At 50.5% G+C, this 22,353-nt stretch overlaps 4 non-coding genes and 1 pseudogene across 4 annotated transcripts; all 5 read left to right on the top strand.

Moving 5' to 3' along the window:
- Positions 1–858: 858 nt before the first annotated feature.
- LOC149517429 (18S ribosomal RNA) lies at positions 859–2,658 on the top strand (annotated as a pseudogene).
- Positions 2,659–2,952: 294 nt separating this feature from the next.
- Positions 2,953–3,107, top strand: LOC149517428 (5.8S ribosomal RNA). The gene has a single exon (XR_016344294.1). It is a non-coding gene; the product is annotated as a 5.8S ribosomal RNA (ribosomal RNA).
- An 11,891-nt stretch (positions 3,108–14,998) lies between these two features.
- LOC149517427 (18S ribosomal RNA) lies at positions 14,999–16,805 on the top strand. Its single transcript, XR_016344370.1, has one exon. It is a non-coding gene; the product is annotated as an 18S ribosomal RNA (ribosomal RNA).
- A 295-nt stretch (positions 16,806–17,100) lies between these two features.
- Positions 17,101–17,255, top strand: LOC149517426 (5.8S ribosomal RNA). The gene has a single exon (XR_016344758.1). It is a non-coding gene; the product is annotated as a 5.8S ribosomal RNA (ribosomal RNA).
- Positions 17,256–17,493: 238 nt separating this feature from the next.
- On the top strand, positions 17,494–20,882 carry LOC149517425 (25S ribosomal RNA). Its single transcript, XR_016344399.1, has one exon. It is a non-coding gene; the product is annotated as a 25S ribosomal RNA (ribosomal RNA).
- Positions 20,883–22,353: the final 1,471 nt, after the last annotated feature.

The following is a 22,353-nucleotide window of genomic DNA, read 5'->3' as shown; positions in this document are numbered from 1 at the left end:
CAGAAGCCACAGTTGCAGGCTTGGATCGGCCAAGTCTCTCAGTATTTGACGATCTCGCGGTCCCTTCTCATCGACCACTAAAACACCTAGGCCTCGATGAGGCCGTGCACGCAACCGATGCTGCCCGAATCCCCTGGAACAAGTCCCTAAATTAGGCAACGTCCCCCTGGGGTGGTGTCAGTGGAGCTCGTGCGTATGATCCTGGCCGAGCCAAGCATTGGTGGAGTTGCTTTGTTGCTGCCTGTCAGATGGCAGGAGTAGTCTCGTGGCCTTTACTTATGTTTTTCTCAAGCCAAGCTGTTGTGGCATGGCCTCACATGTCATTTCCTCCGTTAACTCGTCGAGTAATCGATCGGGTGGGTTATGGACCGGCACGCATGGATGCTGCCACTTGTACGCAATGGGCATATGAGTGGTGCTATGGTTGTGCGTGTGGGCAGGCTCCGTTCTCTATGCATGGAACTGTCGACCCGTCATCCTCTTCAATTTCCCCCCATGCGGTCGTCGTACCCAAAGGGCGCGATCGGGATCCTGTGTTGCATACCTAAATCGATGGAAACTGGATGTCTCACCATCCCTCATCCGTTTCGTGTCCCGAGGGGTCACGGGTTGGACGTAAATCATGGCCGGTGTCCCAAGCACGCCACCCAATCCTTCGTGGCCTCATTGGTGCACTGACGTTCGATCGTGCTCTCGGATGCAGAACGTTTAGCAAGCACGGGCTCTCACCCCCCGTTCGTTCGATGCTACACATTTCACGTGCTCAATACATACGATGCTTGCACTTTGTGTTGGGCTTTCTCCGTCATTCGGTCGGTGCATCGAGGCCCACGCGGTGCCAACGTCCCGAAGGAATGCTACCTGGTTGATCCTGCCAGTAGTCATATGCTTGTCTCAAAGATTAAGTCATGCATGTGTAAGTATGAACTAATTCAGACTGTGAAACTGCGAATGGGTCATTAAATCAGTTATAGTTTGTTTGATGGTATCTACTACTCGGATAATCGTAGTAATTCTAGAGCTAATAGGTGCAACAAACCTTGACTTCTGGAAGGGATGCATTTATTAGATAAAAGGTCGACGCGGGATATGCCTGTTGCTCTGATGATTCATGATAACTCGACGGATCACACGACCTTTATGCCAGTGACGAATCATTCAAATTTTTGCCCTATCAACTTTCGATGGTAGGATAGTGGCCTACTATGGTGGTGATGGGTGACGGAGAATTAGGGTTTGATTCTAGAGCGAAAGCCTAAGAAACGGCTACCACATCCAAGGAAGGCAACAGGCATGCAAATTACCTAATCCTGACACGACGAGGTAGTGACAATAAATAACAATACTGAGCTTCATGAGTCTAGTAATTGGAATGAGTACAATCTGAATCCCTTAACAAGGATCCATTAGAGGGCAAGTCAGGTGCCAGCAGCCGCGGTAATTCTAGCTCCAATAGCGTATATTTAAGTTGTTGCAGTTAAAAAGCTCATAGTTGGAACTAGGGTTGGGTCATCCGATCTACCTCACGGTGAGCACCGGTCTACTCGTCCCTACTGCCGATGATGCGCTCCTGGACTTAATTGCCCTGGCGTTCCTCCGATGATGTTACTTTGAAGAAATTAGAGTGCTCAAAGCAGGCCTACGCTTGTATACATTAGCATGGGATAACATCATAGGATTTAGATCCTATTATGTTGGCCTTCGGGATTGGAGTAATGATTAACAGGGATAGTCAGGGGCATTCGTATTTCATAGTCAGAGGTGAAATTCTTGGATTTATGAAAGATGAACAACTGCGAAAGCATTTGCCAAGGATGTTTTCATTAATCAAGAATGAAAGTTGGGGACTCGAAGATGATCAGATACCATCCTAGTCTCAAACATACCGATCAGAGATCGACGGATGTTACTTTTAGGACTCTGCCAGCACCTTATGAGAAATCAAAGTCTTTGGGTTTCGGGGGGAGTATGGTCTCAAGGCTGAAACTTAAAGGAATTGACAGAAGGGCACCACCAAGAGTGGAGCCTGCGGCTTAATTTGACTCAATACAGGGAAACTTACCAGGTCCAGACATAGTAAGGATTGACAGACTGAGAGCTCTTTCTTGATTCTATGGGTGATGGTGCATGGCCATTCTTAGTTGGTGGAGGGATTTGTCTGGTTAATTTCGTTAACGAACGAGACCTCAGCCTAATAACTAGCTACGCAGAGGTGATCCTTCGTGGCTAGCTTCTTAGAGGGACTATGGCCACTTAGGCCAAGAAAGTTTGAGGCAATAACAGGTTTGTGATGCCCTTAGATGTTCTGGGCGGCACGCGCGCTACACTGATGTATTCAACGAGTCTATAGCCTTGGCCGACAGGCCCGGGTAATCTTTGAAATTTCATCGTGATGGGGATAGATCATTCCAATTGTTGGTCTTCAACGAGGAATTCCTAGTAGGCATGAGTCATCAGCTCATATTGACTACGTCCCTGCCCTTTTTACACATCGCCTGTCACTCCTACCGATTGAATGGTCTGGTGAAGTGTTCTGATAGCGGTGACGCGAACGGCACACTGGCCATGACATCGTGAGAAGTCCACTGAACCTTATCATTTAGAGAAAGGAGAAGTCATAACAAGGTTTTTGTAGGTGAACCTGTAGAAGGATCATTGTCGAAACCCCGCTCGACGGTTGACCTACGGATGCGTTAACGAAACACCGAGGGGGTGAGGGTGCCCCCATGCCTCGAGCCCCCTCTGACCCTGGGCGGGCGCGACGGTCACTCTGTCCCCCCTATGGGGCAGGCAAAACGATCGACGTCCTCTTGCCCGTTACCAAACAGTGAACCCCTGACGCGAATTGCACCAAGGAACCGAAATGAAATGGAGTGCGCGCACCGTTGCCATCTCGTCCGTAGTGCGTGTGTGGGTGGCACCGCGACTCCTTTTGTCAGGAAAAAATTGAATGACTCTCGACAATAGATATCTTGGCTCTCCCATCGATTAAGAATGTAGCGAAATGCGATACTTGGTGTGAATTGCTGAATCCCGTGAACCATTGAGTCTTTGAACGCAAGTTGCACCCCAAGCCATTAGGTCGAGGGCACGCCGTTTGGGTGTCATGCACCATCGCCCCCCCTTCAGACCCTCCGTATCGCTCAGTCGATGCTCACATCGCGACCCTAGGTCAGGCAGAATCACCCGCTGAGTTTAAGCATATCAATAAGCAGAGGAAAAGAAACTTACCAGGATTCCCCTTATAACGGCCAGTGAACCGAGAAGAGCCCAACTTGAGAATCGGGTGCCCTTGATGTATGAATTGTAGTCTGGAAAAGCATCTTCAGCGGTAGATCGAGCCCAAGTGCCCTGGAAAAGGGCACCGAAGAGGGTGAGAGCCCCGTTGTTCCGGACCCTGTCGCACCACGAGGTGCTGTCCGCGAGCCAGGTTGGTTGGGAATGCAGCCCCAATCAGGCGGTAAATTCCGTCCAAGGCTGAATACGGGTGAGAGATCGATAACAAACAAGTACCGTGAGGGAAAGATGAAAAGGACTTTGAAAAGAGAGTCAAAGAGTGCTTGAAATTGTCAAGAGGGAAACGGATTAGGGCCGACGATGTACCCCGGTCGGATGTGGAACGACGAGAGTCAGTCCGCCGATCGGCACGGGGCATGGATCGACGTAGGTCGCGGTGGCTGCCCAAGCCTGGGCTTTCAATGTGCCCGTGAAGACGTTGTTGTTGCGATCATGGAACGCAGCATGCGCCATCTCGGCGTGCTCCAGGCATCAGCCTACATGCTCCCTATCCGACCCGTCTTGAAACACGGACCAAGAAATCTGACATGCATGTGAGTCAACGGGCCAGGAACCCGTAAGGCTCAAGGAAGCTGATTGGCGAGATCCCTCACGGGTGCACCACCGATCGACCTTGATCTTTTTAGAAGGGTTTGAGTGTGAGCATGCTTGTCGGGACCCGAAAGATGGTGAACTATGCCTGAATGGGGCGAAGCTAGAGAGGTAGGATGTGCAAGCCGTGGATTGATCGGGTGGTAGGTGGGTTTAGGCACATCTTCATATTTCTACCATGCCAATGCCATTTTTATGGCTTGTAAATTCATACAATGGTCCCCAAAGCCTTCATGTTAAGTTTCGTGGCAAGACGACTCGTTTTCTATTTTTCACGATTTTTGAAACTTTTTACGGTTTGAGATTTTTTAAAATTTTTTTAGAAGGAGTTTTGGCCCCAAATTTTGTAGACAGGATCCTTGTATTTTTGTTGGCATGCACAAAAAATTTCAACTAAAAACTCGAAGTGGAGAAGATTTTGTGACCATTTGAAAAAAATGTCCCCATTTCAAACACTTGAATGGCTACGGCAGCAAACCTATAAAATCTCAAATGCTCTTTAAGGGGGTGTGAGTTCTCAAGGTTTGATGAGGGATAAGGGGCCAATATAAGGGCCAAGTACCAGCACCCATCGTCTATCATGTGCGCACACCCCCAGGCCATCCTAATCACTGGAACCCCCAATCGACATATGTTGGGCCTTGGTGCTGGTGTCACACCCTGGGCAGGTGCGCCAGGCATATCAGGTGCACCAGCAGGTGAGCCAGAGGTTGAGGCCTGTAGACTAGGTGCACTGGCAGGTATTTGCTTGCAAGGCCTAGGAGACGAGGTCAGAATGCCCACCCAGCTTGCAGGCCAGCCCGTGAGGCCAAGGCCTAGCATACAAGCTGCCCGTACCACATTCAGAAGGGCCCAAGGTGCTGGACACGCAAGGGAAGCTTCTGGAAGCATACAGGATTAGCAGGCAGATTCGGTTGACCCTAAAAATCAGGAGTTATAATCTTGATTGATTGGAATCTGTATAATCCTATGATTTTAGCCTTTATTCTAGGGATATTGCCATTAAGTGTAAGCTGGAACCTCAACTATAAATAGAGGGCTGCTCCACCCTCATTTGTACACCATCAAACACTTCTGTTTCAATGAATACAAGAGCATTTCCAGCATTCTGCCTTGTTATCCTATTTCTCTTTAACTTGCGTAATCAGGCCTTCCCATTTCTCTAGTTCCCACACGCTTGTGTTTTAGGCTGACTTAGGCATAAAGGAGGAGATTCCAAGCCTAAGGCCGCACGGATTCTAAGTCTAAGGTCGGAGCCCGTGATAGTTGGTATCAGAGCAAGTTCGATTCTGCATGTTTGTGTTGTGCAGGTTATATCATGATTGAGGAGATGGCATCCCAAAGTGACACTACTAACCAACAACCAAAAGCCTAGGAGCATGGGCGTGGAAGAGGTAGGAAAGCCAGTTCTAGAGATATCTAGTCTACCATGGACGGTAGGCTGGCCAAGGTGGAGGTGACCATGGGCGACATGGGGGAGAAGCTTGAGGAGGTAGACACTCACATTGCATCGTTAGACTCTATGGGGGAAGAGATCTAAAGTGAGCTGCAAGTTGCTCTCAACAAAGGCTTGGATGTGTTCACCCAAAAGAATGGGGCCTTGGAGGCTGAAGTGCTGACTTTACGAGTTGGCATAGGGCCATGCGCTAGCAGATGGAGGAGCTTACCAGTGAGCTCGTTGCTTGCAAGACTACCATTGGGAATGGCATGTTTGCTGGAGTGTCCAAGTCCAGATTGGATGTCCCCAAGCCTAAAGAGTTTAAGGGGACTAGGGTAGCCAAGGAAGTAGACAACTAGCTTTGGGGTATGGAGCAGTACTTCTAGGCCATGGGCATGCAAGACAAGAAGATAAAGGTAAGCACCGCTGCTATGTATCTCACTGATGTAGCCTTATTGTGGTGGAGGCACAGGTGTGATGATGTTAGGTGTGGGAACACCAAGATTGGAACCTGGGTAGAGTTCCAAAAGGAGTTCAGAGAGCAATTTTACTCGGAGTATGCCGATGATGACGCACGGGCAAAGTTACGTCAGCTTAGCCAGCAAGGGGACATAAGGGAGTATGTCTAGAAATTTTTTGAACTGATGCTACAGATCTCAAATCTAGGTGAGAAGGACACCTCATTTGCTTTCATGGATGGGCTGAAGCCATGGGTGAAGCATGAGCTACAACGAAGGGGAGTTCATGACTTGGCTAAAGCCATGACTACTGTCGAAGCCTTGATAGAGTTCAAGTCTCTGAACAAGTTCGAGTCTTTCAAGCCCAAGGGTAAGGGCAGGGACGATAGGCTGGAAGAAGCAGTCCAAGGGGAAGGATCGTGACTTGGAGTCCATGGATGGAGACCGAGACCGTTCAACCAAGGATGGCGACAAGAAGCCACCAGCAGGCAAGTGGAAAGCAAAAGGGGACCGAGAGCCACTAGCATGCTACCTATGTGGAGGGAGCCACAAAGCACGTAATTGCCAGTAAAAGGGCAAGCTGGCTACTGTAGACAAGGAGTCTGACGAGAAGCTACAGTCAGGGGCAGCAAAGCTTGGGTCGTTGGTGCTCAATGCTGTCCAGAGTAAGGGAAGCCATAAGCTAAAGGGCTTGATGTTTGCGGATCTAATTGTTGTGGGTCAGAAAGTGAGCACACTAGTAGACATAGGTGCCTTACATCTTTTTATTTTAAGTGATGGAGCCTGAAAGCTCAGACTAAAGATGCAGAAAGGGACTGGTACCATTAAAATGGTGAACTCCAAAGAGGTTCTAGCCATTGGAGTAATATGGGGAGTGGAGTTGCAGCTTGGAGACTGGAAAGGCAAGGAGACCATAGAGGTAATACCTTTTGAAGACTATGAGTTTGTGATTGGGTTGGATTTCCTTGTTCAGATTAATGCCCTCCTTGTGCCTTTTGTCGATTGTGTTTGCATCTTGGATGCACGGTGCCAATGCCTAGTGCCATTGAGGAGAGGGTATAGAGTTAGGTCGTGGGTGGTGTCAGCCATCCAATTTGCCAAGGTGGTAAGCAAAGAAGAAGACACCTTCTTGGCAGCCCTGAAATATGATGAGCCAAAGGAGAAAGAGACTGAGTCACCCTTGAAGGTGCTAAAGGTGCTGAAGACCTTTAGTAATGTGATGCCCGTAAAGCTGCCTAGCAAGCTACCACCTAAGAGGGAGGAGACCACAAGATCAAGCTAGTGTCCGAGGCTAGGCCACCTGCTAGAACCCCTTACCGAATATCTCCACCAGAGTTGGAGGAGTTGAGGAAGCAGCTCAAAGAGTTAGTTGATGCTGGCTTCATCAGGCCATCGAAGGTACCCTATGGTGCACTGATTCTATTCCAGCACAAGCATGATGGGTCATTGCGGTTGTGCATAGACTACCGGGCTTTGAACAAGTTGACCATCAAGAACAAGTACCCCATCCCACTCATTGCAGACTTGTTCTATCAACTTAGGAGCACAAGGTGGTTCACCAAGCTGGATTTAAGGTCGGGCTACTATCAAGTTAGGATTGCGGAGGGAGATGAGCCAAAGACAGCATGTGTCACTTGGTATGGTTTGTATGAGTTCTTGGTGATGCCTTTCGGACTCACGAACGCCCCAACAACATTCTGCACCGTTATGAACAAGGTATTTCAGTCATTCCTTGATCGATTTGTTGTGGTTTATTTAGATGACATTGTGATCCACAGCTAGACTTTGGGAGAGCATGTAGACCATTTAAGATAGGTGTTTGAGGTGTTGTGGGTGCACAAGCTGTTTGTCAAGAGGGAGAAGTGCTTATTCGTCCAGCAGGTGATCCCGTTCCTTGGCCACATAATGGGAGGTGGCAGGATACGCATGGATGAAGGCAAGGTGCATGCCATCCTGGAGTGGCAACCGCCAGCCAAGGTCACTGAGTTGAGATCATTCCTTGGGATAGTTAACTATTACAGGCACTTCATTAAAGGCCACTTAGCAATAGCCAAGCCATTGACTGACTTGCTCAAGATAAAGAGAGCATAGGAATGGAGCGCAGGGTACAAGGAAGCCTTTGATAGGTTGAAGCGGGCTGTGATCGAGGAGCCAATCTTGGCCTTGCCAGACCATGCCAAGCCTTATGAGGTGCATACAGATGCATTAGACTTTGGCATAGAGGGAATGTTGATGCAGGAGGGATGTCTACTCACGTTCGAGAGCAGAAAGCTGAACGAGACTGAATGCAAGTACACAGTCCAAGAGAAGGAGATGACTGTAATGGTGCACTGCTTGCGCACTTGACGCAATTACCTGTTGGGGTCGAGGTTCGTGGTTAGGATGGACAATGTGGCAACCAGCTACTTTTAAATGCAAAAGAAGCTATCCCTTAAGCAAGCGAGATGGCAAGATTTTCTTATGGAATTTGATTTCCAGATAGAGTACAAGCTAGGGCTGGCGAACCTAGTGGCAGATGCCCTTAGCAGGAAGGCTAAGCTTGCTGCCATTAGCCAACTAGAGGGGTCACTGGTGTCACACGTCAAAGAGTGACTTGCATATGATCCTACAGCCAAGGCTCTTATGAGGTATGCCCGATAAGGTAAGACTAGGCGATTTTGGTTACAGGATGGCTTGTTGTACACCAGGGGTAGTAGACTATCTGTACTGCAGCACGAGAAGCTCTGTAAGGAAGTTTTGCAAGAATATCATTACTCAAGGTGGGCTGGACGTCCAGGAGTGACCCACACCTTGGCGCTGATCGATGACCGGTACTACTGGCCGCACATAAGGGACGATGTCGAAGCCTATGTGAAGACTTATCTTATGTGCCAATAGGACAAGGTGGAGCTCAAGAAACCAGAGCCATTATTGCTAGTGCCAGAGCGACCATGAGAGAGTGTTTCTCTGGACTTTATAGTCGGTCTACCCAAAGCAGAAGGGTTTGAAAGCATCATGGTAGTGGTGGACAGGTTTTCCAAGTATGGAATCTTAATTCCAGCAACCAAGGAGTGCCCAGCACAGCTCAATTGTTCCTGAAGAACATGGTTAAGTACTTACGAGTGCCGAGGACCATTGTTAGTGATCGGGATGGGCGTTTCACAAGCAGGTTCTAGACTGAGTTGTTCAAGCTATTAGGGTCAGACTTGAACTTTTCCACTAGCATGCATCCGCAGACCGATGGGCAAACAAAACGAGTGAATGGACTATTGGAGGTCTACCTCAGGCACTATGTGAGTGCCACACAAAGGGACTGGCCAAAACTGCTAGATGTTGCATAGTTTTCCTACAACTTGCAAAGGAGCGAGGCAACGAACCAGAGCCCATTTGAGGTTGTGATAGGGCAACAACCACTAACACTCGGTTCGATTGCTGCAAGTTATACAGGGCTGAATCCAACAGCATACAAGTTTGCCAAGGCATGGCAGGAGCAAACTGACTTGGCCAGAGTTTGTCTACATAAGGCAGCCAAGAGGTTGAAGAAGTGGGCAGACCAGAATAGGCAGGAAATGCAGTTCTAGGTTGGAGACTTGGTGTTGGTGAAGCTGCATTCCATTGTGCACCACAGGGGGCTGCACAAAGGCCTAGTCCGAAGGTATGAGAGATCTTTTCGATAGTCAAGAGGGTAGGCAAGGTTGCCTACAAGCTGGGTATGCCACCCAAATTAAAGGTACACCCAGTGTTCCATGCAAGCATGCTCAAGCCATTCCATGAGGATAAGGGAGATCTAGGATGACAGAGTCAAAGCGTGTGCCATTGGGAGCAAGGGCCTCGTATGAGAAAGAGGTCCACAGTATCATAGTTGATCGAAAGGTGAGATAGAAAAACTATCAGCCAAGACAAAAGTACTTGGTGCACTAGAAAGGACTTCTAGATAGTGAGGCAAGCTGGGAACCAACAGATGACTTATGGCAGTTCGGGGACCAGATTAGGTAGTACCATGCAGAAGATGTAATGAGGGTGTTGTGCAATCAAGTGGGGGAGAATGTCATGCCTTAGACGGGTGCGCCAGGTACATCAGGCACACCAACAGGCGAGCTAGAGGTTGAGGCCCTTAGACCAGGCGTGCTAGCGGGTATTTGCATGCAAGACCTAAACAATGAGGTCAGAATGCCCGCCCAGCTTGCAGGCCAGCCTGTGAGGCCAAGGCTTGGCATACAGGCTGCCCGCACCACATCCAGAAGGGCCCAAGGTGCTGGACACGCAAGGGAAGCTTCTGGAAGCATACAGGATCAGTAGACAGATTTTGTTGACACTAGAAATTAGGATTGATTGGAATCTGTATAATCCCATGATGTTAGCCTTTATTCTAGGGATATTTTCGTTAAGTGTAAGCTGGAGCCTTAACTATAAATAGATGGCTGCTCCACCCTCATTTGTACACCATCAAACACTTCTGTTTCAGTGAATACAAGAGCATTTCTAGCATTCTGCCTTGTTATCTTGTTTCTCCTTAACTTGCGTAATCAGCCCTTCCCATTGTTCTAGTGCCTGCACACTTGTGTTTTTGGCTGACTTAGGCATAAAGGAGGAGATTTCAAGCCTTAGGCCACATGGATTCTAAGTCTAAGGTCAGAACCCATGACACTAATGGTTACCTCAACCACCATCGACACATGCTGGGCCTCGGTATGGGCGATTACCTCGAACACCATCGACACGTGCTGGGCCTTGGTGCGGGCGGTTACCTCAAGCACCATCGACACAAGCCGACCTTTGGTGCGGGCTCTTACCTCAACCACCATCGGCAGAAGATGGCCCCTGGTGTGGGCAGTTACGTCGAACACCATCGGAACATGCTGGCCCCTGGTGCAAGTGGTTGCCTCGAACACCATCAGCATGTGTTGAGCATTGGTACGGATGGTTGCCTCGACCACTATCGATAGAAGATGGCCCTTGGTAAGGGCAGTTGCCTCGAGCACCATCGGCAAAAGCTAGCCCTTGGTGTGGGCGGTTGCCTCGAACACCATCGGCACGTGCTGGGCCTTGGTGCGGGCGATTGCCTCGACCACCATCGACACAAGCCGACCCTTGGTGCAGGCTTTTGCCTCGACCATCATTGGTAGAAGATGGCCTCTAGTGCGGGCGGTTGCATCGAACACCATCGGTACATATCGAGCTTTGGTGCGAGCGGTTGCCTTGACCACCATCGACAAAAGATGGCCCTTGGTGCGGGCTCTTGCCTTGACCACCACCGAAAAAAGATGGCTCCTGGTGTGGGTGGTTGCATCAAACACCATCGGCACATGTCGAGCCTTGGTGCAAGCGGTTGCTTCGAACAGCATCGACACATGCCGGGCCTTGGTGTGGGCACATGCCTCGAGCTAGTGTAGGCAGTTACCTTAACCACCATCGGCAGACGCTAGCCCTTGGTGTGGGCAGTCGCATTGACTACCATCAGCACACGCTGGCCCTTGGTGCGGGTAGTCGCATCGACCACCATTGGCACGCGTTGGCCCTTGGTGTGGGCACATGTCCCAACCACCATTGGCATCTGCTCACCCTCGATGTGGGATATGCATGTTTGGAAAAGGTGTCCCCATTTCAGACACTTTAACGTCTACTGGTAACATATCTGTAAAATCTCTAATGCTCTTTAGGGGGTGGTGGTCTAACACCCCCTATCCTCTCCCACGGGGGGAGTAGGTGTGTGTGATGGGCCTCCCATTGCGTACACCGAGGGCAACGTCCCTCGAGTGAAATACAGGATGTGCATGCCTTTCGGCCATTTTGTCTGGCGACTGGTTGCTCCAGTGACTGACAGGCTCCCATGGCCTCAATTGGTTGGCATGCATGTGAAAAAAGGGAGCCAAGCTCGAGCCCATGCATGTGGCGGATGCTTCCTTAGACCCCATACCCAGTCCCTAAATCGGGTAATGGCTCCCTGGGGTGGTGAGAGCAGAAACCGTAGTTACAGGCTTGGCCCGACCAGGTCTCTTGGTATTTGACGATCTCGTGGTCCCTTCTCATCAACCAAAAAAATGCTTAGGCCTTGACGAGGCCGTGCATGCAGCCGATGCTACCTGATACCCCAGGAACAAGTCCCTGAATCGGGTAACGTCCCCCTAGGGTGGTGTCAGCAGAGCTTGCACTTGTGGTCCCAATCGGGCCAAGCATTGGTTGTGTCACTTTGTTGTTGCCTGTCAGATGGCAGAGGCAGTCTCGTGGCCCTTACTCGTGTTTTTCTCGTGCCAAGCGATTATGGTGTGGCCTCGCATGTCATTTCCTCTGCTCGCTCATCAAGTAATCGATCGGGTGGGTTGTGAATTGAACCACGTGGATGCTGCCCATTGTACGCAATGGGCATATGAGTGGTGCTATGGTTGTGCATGTGGGCAGGCTCCGTGCTCTACGCAACAAACTGTTGACCCGTCATCCTCTTCAATCTCCCTCTATGCGATCATCATACCTAATGGGCACGATCGAGATCTTGTGTTACATACCTAAATCGATGGAAACCGAATGTCTCGCCATCCCTCATTCGTCTCATGTCTCGAAGGGCCGTGGGTCAGATGCCAATCGTGGCCGGTGTCCCAAGCGTGCCACCCAATCTTCCGTGGCTGCATTGGTGCACCAATGTTCGATCGTGCTCTCAGATGTGGAATGTTTAGCGGGCACGAGCTTTTGGCCCCCGTTCATCTGATGCTACGCATTTCACGTGCTCGACACGCACGATGCTTGCACTCTGTGTCGAGCTCTCTCCGTTGCTCAATCGGTGTGTTAAGGCCCACGCAGTGCCAACATCTAGAAGGAATGCTACCCGGTTGATCCTGCCAATAGTCATATGCTTGTTTCAAAGATTAAGCCATGCATGTGTAAGTATGAACTAATTTAGACTGTGAAACTGTGAATGACTCATTAAATCAATTATAGTTTGTTTGATGGTATCTACTACTAGAATAACCGTAAGGTCAGAGCCCGTGACACTGGCGGTTGCTTCGACCACCATCGGCACATACTGGGCCTTGGTACGGATGGTTGCCTTGAACAGCATCGGCACATGCTAGGCCTTAGTGCGGGCGGTTGCCTCGAGCACCATCGGCATAATCCAACCCTTGGTTGTGCGATTGCCTCGGCCACCATCGACAGAAGATGGCCCCTGGTGCGGGTGGTTACGTCGAACACCATTGGCATATGCTGGCCCCTAGTGTGGGCGGTTACGTCAAACACCATTGGCATATGCTAGCCCTTGTTGCGGGCGGTTGCCTCGAACACCATCGGCACGTGCTGGGCCTTGGTACGGGCAGTTACTTCGACCACCATCGATAGAAGATAGCCCTTGGAACAGGCGGTTGCCTCGACCACCATCGGCAAAAGATGGCCCCTGGTGCGGGCGGTCCAACACCATCGGCTCATGTTGGCCCCTGGTGTGAGCTGTTGCCTCGAACACCATCGGCACGTGCTGGGCCTTGGTGTGGGCGGTTGCCTCGACCACCATCCACAAAAGATGCCCTTGGTTCAGGCGGTTGCCTCGAGCACCATTAGCACAAGCTGGCTCTTGGTACGGGCGATTGCCTTGACCCCATCGACACGTGCTGGGCCTTGGTGCGGGCGGTTGTCTCGACCACCATCGGTAGAAGATGGCCCTTGGTGCAGGCGGTTGCCTTGACCACCATCGGCACAAGCCGGCCCTTGGTGTGGGCTCTTGCCCTAACCACCATCGACAGAAGATGCCCCTGGTGCCGGTGGTTACGTCAAACACCATCGACACATACTGGGCCTTGGGGCGGGTGGTTGCCTCGAACACCATCGACACATGTCGAGCCTTGGTGTGGGTACATGCCTCGAGCTGGTATAGGCAGTTGCCTCGACCACCATCAGCACACACCGGCCCTCGGTACGAGTAGTCGCATCGACCACCATCGGCATGCGCTGGCCCTTGGTGCGAGCACATGCCCCAACCACCATCGGCACCTGCTCGCCCTCGGTGCGGGATATGCCTGTTTGGAAAAAGTGTCCCTGTTTCAGACACTTTAATGTCTACTTGTAGCATATCTGTAAAATCTCTAATGCTCTTTAGGGGGTGGAGGTCTGACACCCCCTCTCCTCCCTTCACGGGGGGAGTAGGTGTGCATGATGGGCTTTCCATTACGTACACCCAGGGCAACGTCCCTCTAGCGAAATACAGGGCATGCATGCCTTTCGATCGTTTTGTCCAATGACTGGTTACTCCGATGATTGATAAGCGTCCATGGCCTCAATCGGTTAGCGTACATGCAAAAAAGGGGAGTCGAGCTCGAGCCCATGCACACGATGGATGCTGCCCTAGACCTCAGACCAAGTCCTTGAATCAAGCAACAGCTCCCTTGGGTGGTACAAATAGAAGTCGCGATTACGGGCTTGGCCCGGTCAGGTCTCTCGGTATTTGACAGTCTCGCGGTCCCTTCTCGTCGACCAGAAAAATGCCTAGTCCTTGACGAGGCCGTGCACACAGCCGATGCTGCCCGAGACCCCAGGAACAAGTCCTTGAATCGAGCGACATCCCCCTGGGGTGGTGTTAGCGGAGCTCGCGCGTACGGTCTCGGCCAGGCCAAGCATTGGTGGTGTCGCTTTGTTGTTGCCTGTCGGATGGCAGGGGCAGTCTGGCCCTTGCTCGTGTTTTTCTCATGCCAAGTGGTTGTGACGTGGCCTTGTACGTCGTTTCCTACTTTCGCTCATCGAGTAATCGATCAGGTGGGTTGTGGACCGGCGCACGTGGATGCTGCCAGTTGTACGCAATGGGCATATGAGTGGTGCTATGGTTGTGCTTGTGGGTAGGCTCTGTGCTCTATGCATCAAACTGTCGACCCGTCATCCTCTTCAATCTCCCCCCATGCGATCGTCATACATAGGGGGCCCGATCGGGATCCTATGTTACATACTTGAATCGATGGAAATCGGATGTCTTCCCATCCCGCATCCGTCTCGTGTCCTGAGGGGCCACGAGTCAGACATCAATCGTGGTCGATGTCCCAAGCATGCCACCCAATCCTCCATGGCCAGATTGGTACACCGGTGTTCGATCGTGCTCTCGGATGTGGAACGTTTAGCGGGTGCAAGCTCTTGGCCCCCATTCATCTGATGCTACGCATTTCACATGCTTGACACGCACGATGCTTGCACTTCACGTCGGGCACTCTCCGTCGCTCGATCGGTGTGTCGAGGCCCACGCGGTGCCAACATCCCAAAGGAATGCTACTTGGTTGATCCTGCCAGTAGTCATATGCTTGTTTCAAAGATTAAGCCATGCATGTGTAAGTATGAACTAATTCAGACTGTGAAATTGTCAATGGCTTATTAAATCAGTTATAGTTTGTTTGATGGTATCTACTACTCGGATAATCATAGTAATTCTAGAGCTAATACGTGTAACAAACCCCGACTTCTGGAAGGGATGCATTTATTAGATAAAAGGTTGACGTGGGCTATGCCTGTTGCTCTGATGATTCATGATAACTCGACGGATCGCACGACCTTTGTGCCAACGATGCATCATTCAAATTTCTACCTATCAACTTTCAATGGTAAGATAGTGGCCTACTATGGTGGTGACGGGTGACGGAGAATTAGGGTTTGATTTCGGAGAGGTAGCCTGAGAAATGGCTACCACATCTAAGGAAGGCAGCAGGCACGCAAATTACCCAATCTTGACACGGGGAGGTAGTGATAATAAATAACAATACCAGGCTCCATGAGTCTGGTAATTGGAATGAGTACAATCTAAATCCCTTAACGAGGATCCATTGGAGGGTAAGTCTGGTGCCAGCAGCCACGGTAATTTCAGCTCCAATAGTGTATATTTAAGTTGTTGCAGTTAAAAAGCTCGTAGTTGGAACTAGGGTTGGGTCTCTCGATCTGCCTCACGATGAGCATCGATCTACTCATCCCTACTGTCGGTGATGCGCTCCTAGACTTAATTGTCCGAGTCGTTCCTCTGGCGCTGTTACTTTGAAGAAATTAGAGTGCTCAAAACAGGCCTACGCTTGTATACATTAGCGTGGGATAACATCATAGGATTTCGGTCCAATTGTGTTGGCCTTTGGGATTGGAGTAATGATTAACAGGGACAGTCGAGGGCATTCATATTTCATAGTCAGAGGTGAAATTCTTGGATTTATGAAAGATGAACAACTGCGAAAGCAGTTGCCAAGGATGTTTTCATTAATCAAGAATGAAAGTTAGGGGCTCGAAGATGATCAGATACCGTCCTAGTCTCAAGCATAAATGAAGGCGACCAGGGATCGGTGAATGTTACTTTTAGGATTCCGCCGGCACCTTATGAGAAATCAAAGTCTTTGGGTTCTATGGGGAGTATGGTCACAAGGCTGAAACTTAAAGGAATTGACGGAAGGGCACCACCAGGAGTGGAGCCTGTGGCTTAATTTGACTCAACACGGGGAAACTTACCAGGTCCAGACATAGTAAGGATTGAGAGACTAAGAGCTCTTTCTTAATTCTATGGGTGGTGGTGCATGGCCGTTCTTAGTTGGTGGAGCGATTTGTCTGGTTAATTTCATTAATGAACGAGACCTCAGCCTGCTAACTAGCTATGCAGAGGTGATCCTTCATGGCTAGCTCCTTAGAGAGACTATGGCCACTTAGGCCAAGGAAGTTTGAGGCAATAACAGGTCCGTGATGCTCTTAGATGTTCTGGGCCGCACGTGTGCTACACTGATGTATTCAACAAGTCTATAGCCTTGGCTGACAGGCTCGGGTAATCTTTGAAATTTTATCATGATGGGGATAGATCATTGCAATTGTTGGTCTTCAACGAGGAATTCCTAGCAAGCGCAAGTCATTAGCTTGCATTGACTACGTCCCTGCCCTTTACACACATCGCCCGTCGCTCCTACCGATTGAATGGTTCGGTGAAGTATTCCGATCGCAGCGACGTGGATGGTCCACCGCCCGTGACGTCACGAAAAGCCCATTGAACGTTATCATTTAGAGGAAGGAGAAGTCGTAACAAGGTTTCCATAGGTGAACCTACGAAAGGATCATTGTCGAAAGCCCACTCGACAGATGACCCGCGGATGCGTTAATGAAACACCAAGGGGGCGAGGGTGCCCCCATGCCCCGAGCCCCCTTTGACCCCGAGCGGGCATGACGGTCATTCCATCCCCCCTACGGGGCAGGCGAAACGATCGGAGTCATCTTGCCCGCCGCCAAACAACGAACCCCCGACGTGAATCTTGCCAAGGAACCGAAACAAAAAGGGAGCACGCGCGCTGTTGCCATCCCATCTGCAGTGCGTGTACGAGCGATGCTGTAACTCCTTTTGTCGTAAAAAAATTGAATGACTCTCGGCAACGGATATCTCAGCTCTCACATCGATGAAGAACGTAGCGAAATGTGATACTTGGTGTGAATTTTAGAATCCCATGAACCATCAAGTCTTTGAACTCAAGTTGCGCCCCAAGCCATTAGGCCGAGGGCACGCTTGCCTTGTGTCATGCACCGTCGCTCCCCCTCCGACACCCTTCCCATCGGGCTTCAGGGGAAGGGGCGGGCGAAAGATGGCCTCCCGCGATCCTGTGGGTCACGATTGGCCTAAAAGCGAGTCCTCGGCAATGACAGCGCCATGACCGTCAGTGGTAAAGCTCCCGGCGTGCCTCATCCCCAGTGACGCGCGCTCGTTGTCCACCCGGACCCCTTCGAACCCCCCTCATTTCTCGATCGATGCTCGTGTCATGACCTCAGGTCAGCTGGGATCACACGCAGAGTTTAAGCATATCAATAAGCAGAGGAAAAGAAACTTACCAATATTCCCCTAGTAACGATGAGCGAATCAGGAAGAGCCCAGCTTGAGAATCGGGCACCCCCGGCATCCGAATTGTAATCTGGAGAAACGTCCTCAATGGTGGACCAGGCCCAAGTCCCCTGGAAAAAGGCACCAGAGACGGTGAGAGCCCCATTGTGCCTAGACCCTATCGCACCACAAGGTGCTGTCTGCGAGTCGGGTTGTTTGGGAATGCAGCCCCGATTGGGCGATAAATTTCATCCAAGGCTAAATACGAGTGAAAGACCGATAGCGAACAAGTATAACGAAGGAAAGATGAAAAGGACTTTGAAAAGAGAGTCAAAGAGTGCTTGAAATTGTTGGAAGGGAAGCGGATAGGGGCCAGCGATGTGCCCTGATTGGATGTGGAACGGTGAGAGCCGATCCGTCGATCGGCTCGGGGTGTGGACCGATGCGGGTCACGGTGGCGGCCCAAGCCCGAGCTTTCGATGTGCCCATGGAGACGTGGTCACCACGATCATGGAACCCAGCATGCATTGTCTCGGCGTGCCCCAGCATCGACATGCTTCAGGCGTCAGCCTGCGGGCTCCCCAACCGGCCCGTCTTGAAACACGGACCAATGAGTCTGACATGCGTGCGAGTCAACGGGCCAGAAAACTCGTAAGGCACAAGGAAGCTGATTGGCAGGATCCCTCGCGGATGCACCACCGATCGACCTTGATCTTTTGAGAAGGGTTCGAGTGCGAGCATGCCTGTCGGGACTCGAAAGACGGTGAACTATGCCTGAGCGGGCCGAAGCCAGAGGAAACTCTAGTGGAGGCTCGCAGTGATACTGACGTGTAAATCATTCGTCTGACTTGGGTATAGGGGCGAAAGACTAATCGAACTATCTAGTAGCTGGTTCCCTCTGAAATTTCCCTCAGGATAGCTGGAGCCCCCATCGAGTTCTATCAAGTAAAGCCAATGATTAGAGGCATTGGGGGTGCAACGCCCTTCTATTCTCAAACTTTAAATAGGTAGGACGGTGCGGTTGCTTCATTGAGCCGCGCCACAAAATCGAGAGCTCTAAGTGGGCCATTTTTGGTAAGCAGAACTAGCGATGTAGGATGAACCGAAAGTCAGGTTACTGTACCCAACTGCACGCTAACCCAGAACCCACAAAGGGTGTTGGTCGATTAAACAGCAGGATGGTGGTCATGGAATTTGAAATCCATTAAGGAGTGTGAAACAACTCACCTGTCGAATCAACTAGCCCTAAAAATGGATGGCATTTAAGCGCGTGACCTATACCCGACTGTCGGGGCAAGGGCTAGGCCCTGATGAGTAGGAGGGTGTGGTGGTCATCACAAAACTCGAGGTGTGAGCCCGGGTGAAGCGACCGTCGGTGCAGATCTTGTTGGTAGTAGCAAATATTCAAATGAGAACTTTGAAGGCTGAAAAGAGGAAAGGTTCCATGTGAACGACACTTGCACATGGGTTAGTCGATCCTAAGAGACGGGGAAAGCCCACCCGATAGCACATCCCGCACGAGTTTTGAAAGGGAATCGAGTTAAAATTCCTGAATCGAGACGCGATGGCTGATGGTAACGTTAAGGAGTCCAGAGACATCGACGGAGGCCTCGGGAAGAGTTATCATTTCTATTTAATGGCCTACCCACCCTGGAAATGGCTCAACCAGAGGTAGGGTCCAGTGGTCGGAAGAGCACCGCACGTCACGTGGTGTCCAATGCACCCCCGGTGACCCTTGAAAATTCAGAGAATCGAGTGTCGTCCGTGCCCGATCGTACTCATAACTGCTTCAGGTCTCCAAGGTGAATAGCCTCTAGTCGATGGAACAATGTAGGCAAGGGAAGTCGACAAAATGGATCCGTAACCTCAGGAAAAGGATTGGCTCTGAGGGCTGGGCATGGGGGTCCCAGTCTCGAAATCATTGGCTGTCGGTGCACTACTCAAGCTGCTCCTACGGTGAGAGAGGGTCACCACGTGCTGGTCGAGGGATGGACTGGGAACTGCTCCCTCAGGGGCCTTCCTCGGGTGACAAACAATTGACTTAGAATTGGTGCAGACAAAGGGAATCTGACTGTTTAATTAAAACAAAGCATTACGATGGTCCCTGTGGATGCTCACGCAATGTGATTTCTGCCCAGTGCTCTGAATTTCAAAGTGAAGAAATTCAACGAAGCGTAGGTAAACGGCAGGAGTAACTATGACTCTCTTAAGGTAGCCAAATGCCTCATCATCTAATTGGTGACGTACATGAATGGATTAACGAGATTCCCACTGTCCCTGTCTACTATGTAGTGAAACCACAGCCAAGGGAACAGGCTTGGTGGAATCAGTAGGGAAAGAAGACCCTATTGAGCTTGACTCTAGTCTGACTTTGTGAAATTACTTGAGAGGTGTTGGATAAGTGGGAGCCCCTGGGCAAAATTGAAATACCACTACTTTTAATGTTATTTTACTTATTCCGTGAATTAGAGGTGGGCACGACCCTTTCTTTTGGACCCAAGGTTAGCCTCGGCCGATCAATCCAGGCAAAAGACATTATCAGGTAAGGAGTTTGGCTAGGGTGGCACATCTGTTAAAAGATAACACAGGTGTCCTAAGATGAGCTCAATGAGAATAGAAATCTCGTGTGGAACAAAAAGGTAAAAGCTCGTTTGATTCTGATTTCTAGTACGAATACGAATTGTGAAAGCGTGGCCTTTAAACCTTCGGGATTTGAAGCTAGAGGTGTCAGAAAAGTTACCACAGGGATAACTGGCTTGTGGCAGCCAAGCGTTCATAGCGACATTATTTTTTGATCCTTCGATGTCAGCTCTTCTTATCATTATGAAGCAGAATTCACCAAGTGTTGGATTGTTCACCCACCAATAGGGAACATGAGTTGGGTTTAGACCATCGTGAGACAGGTTAGTTTTACCCTACTGATGGCGGCGTCACGATAGTAATTCAACCTAGTACGAGAGGAACCATTGATTCGCACAATTTGTCATCGCGCTTGGTTGAAAAGCCAGTGGCGTGAAGCTACCGTGTGCTGGATTATGACTGAACGCCTCTAAGTCAGAATCTAGGCTAGAAGCGACGAGCGCGCCTGCCGCCCAATTGCCGACCTGCAATAGGGGCCCATGGCCCCCAAGGGCATGTGTCATAAGTGTAGCCCCTGCGTCGGACGAGTGCACGGGCCTCCTTAGAGCTCAATTCCCACCGAACGGCGGGTAGAATCCTTTGCAGACGACTTAAATATACCCTTTTGTCATGCGACGGGGTTCTGTAAGTGGCAGAGTGGCCTTGTTACCATGATCCACTAAGATTTAGCCCTTTTGTCGCTTCGATTCGTCCCTCCCCCCGTCGACCGTCCTTCTTTCCATGCCACTCCCCTCTGAGGTTAGGCATGACCCGGGGCCCCCCATCCCCCGATCCCGATCGGTAACAAACTCCGCTCACCCCGGTTGACCCTCAAATTTTTGTTTTGGCACCACACCGATCGGTGGGGCGGGATGCGTGACCGACCAAGGATCCCGCTGTTGGTCCCCCTCGGTTGTTGCCCTAAACGCCGTCGATAGCCTCTGGCCCTTGGTTGGTCGAGACCGAGAATGCACTACGTATGCCTAAGTCCCATGAAACGAGTGTGCAGGCACTCAACAGACCAAAAAGCCAAACTGCGCAAGTTGAGGATCAACCCGATCCCCCTCTGCGTGCTGTCGATCCCATTGTGGGTCACTCAGTCCAGTTGGGGCTTAGACAGGGAATGAACTTCGTATGCCTAAGTCAACCCATGAAATGAGCGTGTGGGCACTCAGCCGATCGGAAAGGTAGGATGTGCAAGCCGGGGATCGACTCGATCCCTCTCTACGTGCTGCTGTCGATCCTGCTATCGGTCCGATCTTAGACTTTGAATTAACTCCATATGCTTAAACTGGGAATAAACTCCGTATGCCTAAGTCAACCCATGAAACGAGCGTGCGGGTGCTGAGCCGACCAAAGAGGCATAATGCGTAAGTCGGGGATCAGCCCGGTTCCCCTTTGCATGCTGTCGATCCTACTGCTGGTCCTGCTGCTACAACCCTCGGTCTGGCTGGGGCTTAGACATGGAATGAACTTTGTATGCCTAAGCCAACCCACAAAAGGAGCATGTGGGCACTCAGCCGACCGGAGAGGCAGAATGTGCAAGCCGGGGATTGACCCGGTCCCCCCAACATGCTGTCGATCTTGCTACTGGTCCTACTGCCGCAACCCTTGGTCTGGTCCGTATGCTTAGACTGGGAATGAACTCTGTATGCCTAAGTCAACCCATAAAACGAGCGTGCGGGTGCTCAGCTGGCCAAAGAAGCAGAATGCGCAAGTTGGGGATCTGCCCAGCCCCCCTCTGCGTGCTGCCAATCTTGTTACGGGTCCTGCTACCACAATCCTCAATCCGATCCTATCTTAGACTGGGAATGAACTCCGTATTCCTAAGTCAACCTACGAAACGAGGGGGCGGGCACTACACCAGCCAGAGAGGCGAGATGCGCAGGCCGTGGATTGATCGGGTGGTAGGTGGGTTTAGGCACATCTTCATATTTCTGCTGTGCCAATGCCATTTTTATGGCTAGTAAATTCATACAATGGTCCCCAAAGCCTTCACATGAAGTTTCGTGGCAAGACGACTTGTTCTCTATTTTTCATGATTTTTGAAACTTTTTGCGGTTCGAGATTTTTTAAAATTTTTTTAGAAGGAGTTTTGGCCCCAAATTTTGTAGACGTAATCCTTGTATTTTTATTGGCATGCACAAAAACTTTCATCTAAAAACTCGAAGTGGAGAAGATTT

The sequence above is a fragment of the Durio zibethinus genome, chromosome 8 (genome assembly GCF_047325235.1).
Source record: "Durio zibethinus cultivar Kanyao isolate XHJ-2024 chromosome 8, ASM4732523v1, whole genome shotgun sequence".
NCBI lineage: Eukaryota > Viridiplantae > Streptophyta > Magnoliopsida > Malvales > Malvaceae > Durio > Durio zibethinus.
Note: the sequence above shows the minus strand (reverse complement) of the source record. Positions and strands in the feature narration are given on the sequence as shown.